The sequence below is a fragment of the Megascapheus bottae genome, chromosome 6, assembly GCF_031878675.1.
Source record: "Megascapheus bottae isolate mThoBot1 chromosome 6, mThoBot2.hap1, whole genome shotgun sequence".
Classification (NCBI taxonomy): domain Eukaryota; kingdom Metazoa; phylum Chordata; class Mammalia; order Rodentia; family Geomyidae; genus Megascapheus; species Megascapheus bottae.
In genome coordinates, this window is record NC_143514.1 from 84,539,234 (window position 1) to 84,549,733 (window position 10,500).

Here is a 10,500-nt window from a genome sequence, read left to right on the forward strand (position 1 = left end):
GATGGAGTGCTAGCTTTGAGTAAAAAGAAGCTCAGGGATAGTTCCCAGGCCCTAAGTTCAAGCCCCAGGACTGGCAAAAAACAAACAAAAACAAACTAGGTTGCTGCAGCCGTATCTTCTTAGTCACCTCTGTGAGGAGTCAGGAAGACTGCAAATGGAGGCAGTGTGCTGAGACCATATTGCAAAACCAGCAAAACTGATATGCTTAGGGGAGGACACAGCCAGTAACTGGAAGCAGGGTGCGGATGGCTGATGCCTGAAACTCTAGATACTCAGGAGGCTGAGTGACCACAGTTCAAAGCTAGCCTGTGCAGGAAAGTTCGTGAGACTCTTTATCTCTAATTAACCACCAGAAACCTGAAAATGTGTGAACTGGGCCTCGGTGTGGCTCAGTGGTAAAGCAGTAGTCAACATGTGAGTCTCTGTGTTGCACCCTCCGCACCTGAAGAGAAATCATGTATAAGCCATTTTACAATCACATGTTTTAAACATTAAAGGCAGGATTTTTCCTGGGACAACTTAATGGAGTGTGCTATATTTGCAATCTTTGAAACTTAACAGTTATGGCATTTGTGATTTTGCATCCTTCATAGTGCTGGTTTTCTGTGGTCATCTGATGATTTTTGGTTGTGTGCCTATCTTTCTATTTGTGGTTCTTGTATGGTGTTATTTTTTATGTATCTTCACTTGAGAGAAGCGTGGGTTGTAGGTAGTCAGGTGCCATTAATTTTTTTTTTTATATACCAGTTCTAGGGCTTGAACTCCATCCGGGGTGCTGTCCCTGAGCTCTTTTGCTCAGGGTTAGTGTTCTGCCAGTTGAACCACAGCTCTGCTTCTGGCCTTGTGCTTAGTTAGAGACTGAAATAAATAATGCTGTAAAGGCCTTGTTCTTTCACTTGGCTTTTTCACTCAAGGCTAGAGCTATCACATTTGATTTATGTATTTGGTGAGGGTCCTGGGGCTTGAACACTGGGTGTGGGCTTTGTTCCTGAGCTTTTTGCTCAAGTGGAGCCACACCTCCACTTCTGGCTTTTTGATTAATTGGAGATAAGAGTCTCTGGAACTTTCCCTCTGGGGCTGGCTGCAAATGAATCTTGATCCGAAGATCTCAGCCCACCAAGTAAGTAGGATTTAGGCCTGAGCCTCCAAGCTTCCTTTTTCCTTTGATCTCTTTGCACCTAAAAACTCCTTTTTTAATACTGTCTGCCACACAGGGGCAGAAGAACAGGTTAGCCCTTTCTGCTGCCGTGCATCGAGGCTTCTAACGAGGCTGACAGCTGTCTTGGACTCTCTAGCCACCTTGCATCATTCAGGAAGGCGTTCTCTCCACATGTGCAGACATCCCTCCCCTCCCCAGTGCTTTAGGATGTGGCTTCCTCTGGCAACCCATGAAGCCTCAACTGTCTTCTTTTTTCCTTACAGCTTCATCTTGTTTTGTGAATTGTTAAATGTCCTCTCTAGGAGATGCACTGTGTATTTGTACACTTTTAGCTAAATTTTTTTACTTTTTTTTTTTGCCAGTCCTGGGGCTTGAACTCAGGGCCTGAACACTGTCCTTGGACTTTCTCAAGGCTAGAGCTCTACCACTTGAACTATAGCACCATTTCCAGCTTTTTTCTATGTATGTGGTACTGAGGAATTGGACCTGGGTCTTCATGCATGCTAGGCAAGCACTCTACCACTAGGCCAAACTCCCAGACCACTTTTAGCTTTCTTTTGTGGTTCATGGAGCTTGAACTTGGCCTGGGTGCTGTCACTGAGCTCTTCAGCTCCAGCTACCACCCTACCCCTGGGCCTGGGCATTGTCCCTGAGCTCTTTAGCTCAAGGCTACCACCCTACCCTTGAGCCAAGCCCCACTTCTCATTTTCTAGAGGTTAATTGGAGACAAAAGTCTCAGGTCCTTTTGTGCCTGGGCTGGCTTTAAACCTTGATCCTCAGATCTCAGCCTCCTGAGTAGCTAGGATTGCAGACCTGAGGCCATGGCACTCAGCTCTTCTAGCTAATTTTTAAATAGTTTCTATTGTTCCTCTCAGAATCCTATTGACCATGAACAAGTTTTCCTACTTAGTCTTTTTAGAAAAGAATGACTATTTATTTGTCTGTTTATTAGTTTACTTACTTATTTATTGTACCAATTCTGGTGTGTGAACTCAGGGCTTGGGCACTGTCCCTGAGCTTTTCCTCAAAGCTGTTTCTTTATTACTTGAGTTACAGAGACACTTCCTTTTTTTTCTGAATAATTTATTGAGGATGAGACTCTCACATAATTTCCTGCCCAGGCTGGCTTTAAACTGCCATCCTTATATCTCAGCCTCCTGAGTAGCTAGGATGACAGGCCTGAGCCATCAGCATCCAGCTAGAATGATCATTTTAAATCCTTTGCTATTCCCAATTGATTGATCCTAGGAGTCAGGTTTTTTGCTTGACTTTCCTCTTGAGTGTGGGTTAAATAGTTCCTTTTCTCCGTATATCTGTTAGTCTTGTATTTTTCTTGGAAGTTATGAATGATAAGCCTTGTTGAGACTGGATTCTGGCTGGGTGCCATACAAGGCTGTAATCCTCGCTACTCAAGAGGCTGAGATCTGAGGATCCGTTTTGGAAGCCAATCCAGGCAGGAAATGCCATGAGACTCATCTCCAATTACTCATAGAAAAAGTTGGAAGTGACACTGTAACTCAAGTGGTAGAGTGCCAGCTTCGAGCAAAAGGAGCCTACGGATAGTGCCGGGCGCAGAGCGTAAGCCTCAGACAGGTGAGGGGGGGAGGGGATGGAGATTGGACTCTGCTGTTTCTCTTGTGAGTGTTGATGTTTTGTTTGTTGTAGCAGCATGTTATAGACTCTGTCCTTGAGTGGTGCAGCAACTGAAACTTCAGATTGTTTAATCTTAGCTGGGCTACTTGGAGGTGACCTTCACACATGTAGTTTAGGGATCCATGAGAGGTTTGGGCAGTTTGAACCTCTCCTCGGTATTTTTTCACCCCAGATATATTCTTCCTTGTTATCCAGTCCTGTGGTCTCTATTTCCTTTGCTTTGTTTCTCCCTCTCTCTTTCTCTCTATTTCACTTTCCTTCCTTCCTTCCTTCCTTCCTTCCTTCCTTCCTTCCTTCCTTCCTTCCTTCCTTCTTCCCTTCCTCCCTCCCCCTCTCTCTTTCTCTCTCTTCTTCCTTTCTTCCTTCCTTACTTTCTTTTGTTCTTTCTTTCTTTCTTTCTTTCTTTCTTTCTTTCTTTCTTTCTTTCTTCCTTTCTTCTTTCTTTTCTTTCTTTCTGCTGGCCCTGGAGCTTGATCTCAAAGCTTGAGCATTGTCCCTGGGCTGTTTTGGACAAGGCTATCATTCTACCAGTTGAGTCACAGCTCCATTTCTGGCTTTTTTGATACTTAATTGTAGATAAAAATCTCACATACTTTCCTGCCTCGGCTGACTTTTAGCCATGATCCTGAGATGTCAGTCTGTAGAGCACCAGGATTATAGCCACGAGCCACTAGCACTAGGTTTGTGGTCTCTATTTCTTTTTATATTTATTTTATTTTTTATTTTTTTCTTTTTGAAATTGGGACAGCTAAGACTTTTTTTTTTTTTTGCCAGTCTTGGGCTTGGGCTCAGGGTCTGAGCTCTGTCCTTGGACTTTCTCAAGGCTAGAGCTCTACCACTTGAGCCTCAGCACCACTTCCGGCTTTTTTTCTACATATGTGGTACTGAGGAATTGAACCCGGGTATTCGTGCATGCTAGGCAAGCACTTTAACCACTAGGCCAAACTCCCGGCCCCTGTGGTCTCTATTTCTGAGGTCATAACATGGATGTATAGTCTGCTGATCTTAAGTTAGTGAATTTTGACTTCACCCAGATAGACGTGACTGTGATAGAAAGGAGGAAGCTATCATGGTAAGGATATTAGAGAAGGGATGTCTTCATTGAAACTAAAACATCCAGTCTAGGAGAGGTGGTTCACACCTATAATTCTAGCTACTCACTAACCAGAAATAGAGAGGATCTAGATCAGCAGCCAGTCTAGGCCAAAAGTTAGTTAGGTCCCATCTCAAGTCACAGTTGAGTATGGCAGTGCACATCTGTGATCCTTGCAGTAGGAAAGCCCAGGCCCTCCCCTCCCTCTCAAAAGATAAGACCGGGGCCGGGAGTGTGGCCTAGTGGTAGAGTGCTTGCCTAGCATGCACGAAGACCCGGGTTCGATTCCTCGGTACCACATACATAGAAAAAAGGCCAGAAGTGGTGCTGAGGCTCAAGTGGTAGAGCTCTAGCCTTGAGAAAGTCCAAGGACAGTGCTCGGGCCCTGAGCCCAAGCCCAGGACTGGCAAAAAAAAAAAAAAAGATAAGACTACATGCTTGTATTATGCCATAGACAAGATGGGACCAAGCTGTTAAAGCTAGAAATATTAGAAAGAAATACATGATATCTCTGGTCATTCTTAAGGTGTTTCATGGCTTAAGTTCATGGCTTGAGAACTCCGTGAGTTCTGGCATGATCAGATTCTAGAGAGATGTAGTTCTGGGATGCTCAGATTTTATGGGATACAATACACGCACAAGCATATGTACATACACACATACACACATACATATAAATGTAACATAAACATCCACACATACATACTAAAATATGACTCTGATAACTCAAAGAATATAGTGAGTACAAATGAAAATATGCTTTTATTGAGTAGTTTTTAAGTAAATACAAGATCAAACTGCTTAAATATCTTTGCCTGTCAGACTGGCAAAGATTAAAAAACTGGTAATTACTCTTGGTAAGGGTTACAGACATTTTCACATTGCTGATGGGAGCTGAGGTTGGTGCAATATTTTTTTCTCAGTGCAATGTTACAGAATTTTAATAAAATGATCATTACATGAAAGCCCAAGTTAGAAAAACTGATCTGAAGATAATAATGGTGAGAGATGAGTATAAAAGGAGACTATATGTGTGTGTGTGTGTGTGTGTGTGTGTGTACTGATGCTTTATATGTGCCTAATTGCTCACAAGGGCTATTGTGGCCAAGATAACAAGAGACAAGACAGGTTCTCGAAAGTTCCTTCTTGTAGCACGTGTTTTCCTTAACTGAGTTTGCAGTATTTTTAGCCCCCGCTCTCCCCCCATGCTCACAGATCACTGTACCTTGGAAAAGCCTGGAAGGGTGCCTGAGCTGATTTCCCTGCTCCTGAGCTGATTTCCCTGCTCCTGAGGCCGGCCTAGTGCGTCTCCGTGGTGTTTCTGGGAGGACTGTGCCTCTTCAGCTAGCAGTCAGGAGACAAATCACTGTGACCACATTTGGCTACTTAGTGCGGTGGGCCTAGAAGCGCATTCCCCCTCATAATCTGCCTCCTTCGGAGTGCTGACAGCCGCCTCTCGGCGCGGGGACATTCGTTCTGCGATGTGCTTGTGGTTTCAGATGTGGGTGGCCTGTGTCAGCCTCCCTGAGGTTCACGTCACTGCCGGTTGCAGTGATCTCCTGGCTGAGGTGTTGGGGCTTTGCTGAACAGCCAGAGACCATTGGCAACAAGTCACCGCCTGCAGAGGGTGCCTGGAGCTCCCAATGGCACTGGGCAGATGCACCTGGAAAGGTGAGTCTGCATTCTTAGTACCCCAACCCCTGAAGCCAGCCGGAACGTCAGGAGACCCAGCGGGACCCGTGGCCCTCTGGCCCTGGGCCCACAGGACTGGTCATGAAAAGTGTAGTATTGGGCCTCCCACCCGGTTTTTACCTCCCTCGCGTCCTGGCCTCGGGCACTCCTCAGAGATGGCGGGATCTGCAATACTGAGGACCAAATACAAGCAGTCATTTCCCGACCTGTGGGCGTTGTGAATTCGGTTGTGGTTTCTGTGGCCGTGCCTTGATGGGACAGAGGGAAGGGCACTGAGTTTGCCAGGCATCATGTCTAATTAGGGAAGAACTTTCACTTCCTCGATGACAAAGCTGACATTTGTGGGGATGAGGGTAAATGAGGGACTCAAGTGTGACAGCCATGCGGTAGGCAGTAATAAGTAACGCCCTCTCTAAGCACCAGACTTGGCGGGTGGCTTCGTCACAGAAGAGGAGCTTGGACACAGCAGGTGCAGGTGAGTTTCAGGAGGGGGTCAAGTGAGCCAAGAGGAGGAAAGAAGAAAGCTTTGGTTTGCTTTGACTTTGATTTTGTCCCCGAGTCCCGAGGCCTGCATTCTGGTCCTGGGCCCTGTCCCCGAGCTTTGGTGCTCAAGGACAGCCCTCTGCCACTTGCGCTACAGCTCCATCTCCAGCTTTTTTTTTTTTTTTTTTGGCAGTTTTAGTGGTAGGTCACCCCAAGTGTTACCTGTAGGAGGGGGAGGAGGGGCGGTTATGGAGGTGAGGTGGGTCCTGGAGGTGCAGCACCAGTGAGCAGCGGGTTCCGTCCCACGCAGCGTAGCCATGGCTGTGCCTGAAGTGGGCCACGCTGGAGCCTCTGCACTGCTGAGGAGGTGGGCTGGACCGCAGGTGTGCAGAGCCCCTCCCGCCCAGGGAACTGGACAGCGCTCTATCCAGCATGTCCACAGGACACCATCAACATTCCTGGCAAGTCAGGTGCTAACCTGGCCTGGCTCTGGCCTCCCCTTGGGGCTGGGAGGAGGCTTTAGGATGGGAAAGGAGCTAGGCCGACGGAGGGCGTGTGCTGCCAGGAGTTGCGCCTTACCAGGAGGTACGTCTGTGTGCCGCTGCATGAAAGGGTTCCCTGGGCCATTTTGCTATCCCTGTGCACTGTCTGGTTCCTTGGACTTCTGTCCTCCACCTCTTCCCTCGGCCTGAGTCTGTGGCCTTGTCCACCCCTCACTTCTGTGTCCACCCCTCCTCTGGTGTGCTCAAAGCAGTTTTCTCCTAGAAGTGCCCCCTCACCCCAGAGTAGGCAGGAATATACTCTTGGGGGCTGCCTCTTCTCCTTGGCCTTCCCTGCCCCTTCCTCTCTCACCTTCGGTCCTCACTGAGGTAGTCTGCCTCCCCTGTCTTTCCTGCTGTGCTGGCTTCACCTCCACCAGCATTTGCAATTTAAGCAGAGCATCCTTAGGCAAGCCATTTTCAGCAACGTTTGGCATTCTCCTGGTGGCAGAGGAGGCCCCCATACCCTGTATGGCCCAGAGGACTTGCTGGATCTGCTCTTTTTTTTGTTGTTGTTTTCTAGCACATCTTTCATAGTACTAGCTCTGGTTACTTCTATAGAGCCAGGGTCTGCATTTCTTCCTCCACCTTTAGCAGGGGGAAGAGTGCTGATCAACAGTTCGTTTACACAGCAGCCATCCTCTGTCTGCCTCTGTGTCTGCCAGCCTTGTGGGTGGACAGTTCAACAGTGAACTCTGTTTCTCACGTCAAGATATGAAGCAGGAGCTGGGCGTGGTGGCTCATGGCTGTCATCCTAGCTACTCAGGAGGCTGAGATCTGAGGATTGAGGTTCAAAGCCAGCCTGGGCACTGAAGTCCATGACACTCTTATCTCCAGTTAACCACTAGAAAACCAGAAGTGGTGCTGTGGCTCAAGGGGTAGGGCAGTAGCCTTGAGCTGAAAAGCTCAGGGACAGTGCCCAGGCCCAGGGTTCAAGCCCCACAACCGGCTCATTGCTGAACATGATGCTGGTGTGCTTGAAGCCTCGGTTTCAGTCCTGATGTTGGTGAAAAATGAGAAATATATACACACATATGGATGTGTGCGTGTGATGGTGTGTGTATATGTATGTGTGTGTGTATGATGGTATGTGTGTGTGATGGTGTGTGTGATGGTGTGTGTGATGGTGTGTGTGCATGTGTGTGTGTGATGGTGTGTGTGTATGTGTGTGTGATGGTGTGTGTGATGGTGTGTGTGCATGTGTGTGTGTGATGGTGTGTGTGTGATGATGTGTGTGATGGTGTGTGTGATGGTGTGTGTGATGGTGTGTGTGTATGTGTGTGATGGTGTGTGTGATGGTGTGTGTGTGATGATGTGTGTGATGGTGTGTGTGATGGTGTGTGTGTATGTGTGTGATGGTGTGTGTGATGGTGTGTGTGTATGTGTGTGATGGTGTGTGTGATGGTGTGTGTGTGATGATGTGTGTGATGGTGTGTGTGATGGTGTGTGTGTATGTGTGTGATGGTGTGTGTGATGGTGTGTGTGTGATGATGTGTGTGATGGTGTGTGTGTATGTGTGTGTGATGGTGTGTGTGTATGTGTGTGTGTGATGGTGTGTGTGTATGTGTGTGATGGTGTGTGTGTATGTGTGTGTGTGATGATGTGTGTGATGGTGTGTGTGATGGTGTGTGTGTATGTGTGTGTGATGGTGTGTGTGTATGTGTGTGTGATGGTGTGTGTGTATGTGTGTGTGTGATGGTGTGTGTGTATGTGTGTGTGTGATGGTGTGTGTGTATGTGTGTGATGGTGTGTGTGTATGTGTGTGTGATGGTGTGTGTGTATGTGTGTGTGATGGTGTGTGTGTATGTGTGTGATGGTGTGTGTGATGGTGTGTGTGATGGTGTGTGTGATGGTGTGTGTGCATGTGTGTGTGTGATGGTGTGTGTGTGATGATGTGTGTGATGGTGTGTGTGATGGTGTGTGTGTATGTGTGTGATGGTGTGTGTGATGGTGTGTGTGTGATGGTGTGTGTGATGGTGTGTGTGTATGTGTGTGTGTGATGGTGTGTGTGTATGTGTGTGATGGTGTGTGTGTATGTGTGTGTGTGATGATGTGTGTGATGGTGTGTGTGATGGTGTGTGTGTATGTGTGTGTGATGGTGTGTGTGTATGTGTGTGATGGTGTGTGTGTATGTGTGTGTGATGGTGTGTGTGTATGTGTGTGTGTGATGGTGTGTGTGCATGTGTGTGTGATGGTGTGTGTGTATGTGTGTGATGGTGTGTGTGTATGTGTGTGTGTATGATGTGTGTGATGGTGTGTGTGATGGTGTGTGTGTATGTGTGTGTGATGGTGTGTGTGTATGTGTGTGATGGTGTGTGTGTATGTGTGTGTGATGGTGTGTGTGTATGTGTGTGTGTGATGGTGTGTGTGTATGTGTGTGTGATGGTGTGTGTGTATGTGTGTGATGGTGTGTGTGTATGTGTGTGTGATGGTGTGTGTGTATGTGTGTGTGATGGTGTGTGTGATGGTGTGTGTGATGGTGTGTGTGTATGTGTGTGTGCATGTGTGTGATGGTGTGTGTGTATGTGTGTGTGCATGTGTGTGATGGTGTGTGTGTATGTGTGTGTGATGATGTGTGTGCATGTGTGTGTGTGATGGTGTGTGTGTATGTGTGTGTGATAGTGTGTGTGCATGTGTGTGTGTGATGGTGTGTGTGCATGTGTGTGTGTGATGGTGTGTGTATATGTGTGTGTGTGATGGTGTGTGTGATGGTGTGTGTGCATGTGTGTGATGGTGTGTGTGTATGTGTGTGTGATGATGTGTTGCATGTGTGTGTGTGATGGTGTGTGTGCATGTGTGTGTGTGATGGTGTGTGTGATGGTGTGTGTGATGGTGTGTGTGATGGTGTGTGTGTATGTGTGTGTGATGGTGTGTGTGATGGTGTGTGTGCATGTGTGTGTGTGATGGTGTGTGTGTGATGGTGTGTGTTATGGTGTGTGTGATGGTGTGTGTGATGGTGTGTGTGTATGTGTATGTGTGCATGTGTGTGTGTGATGGTGTGTGTGATGGTGTGTGTGCATGTGTGTGTGTGATGGTGTGTATGTGTGTGTATGTGTGTATGTGTGTGTGATGGTGTGTGTGTATGTGTGTGATGGTGTGTGTGTATGTGTGTGTGTGATGGTGTGTGTGTATGTGTGTGTGATGGTGTGTGTGTATGTGTGTGATGGTGTGTGTGTATGTGTGTGTGATGATGTGTGTGTATGTGTGTGTGATGGTGTGTGTGTATGTGTGTGTGATGGTGTGTGTGTATGTGTGTGTGATGGTGTGTGTGTATGTGTGTGTGCATGTGTGTGATGGTGTGTGTGTATGTGTGTGTGATGGTGTGTGTGTATGTGTGTGTGCATGTGTGTGATGGTGTGTGTGTATGTGTGTGTGATGGTGTGTGTGATGGTGTGTGTGATGGTGTGTGTGTATGTGTGTGTGCATGTGTGTGATGGTGTGTGTGCATGTGTGTGTGATGGTGTGTGTGTATGTGTGTGTGCATGTGTGTGATGGTGTGTGTGTATGTGTGTGTGATGGTGTGTGTGTATGTGTGTGTGCATGTGTGTGATGGTGTGTGTGTATGTGTGTGTGATGATGTGTGTGCATGTGTGTGTGTGATGGTGTGTGTGTATGTGTGTGTGATAGTGTGTGTGCATGTGTGTGTGTGATGGTGTGTATGTGTGTGTATGTGTGTATGTGTGTGTGATGGTGTGTGTGTATGTGTATGTATGTGTGTATGTGTGTGCATGTGTGTGTGTGTGATGGTATGCGTGCATGTGTGTGCATGTGTGTGTGTGTGATGGTGTGTGAATGCAGTCACTGGCTCTCAGGGACGCTGACTTGGAGCACATACTAGAGCAGTTCAGAGCCACCTGACCAGCCCTTATGATGGCAGCTTG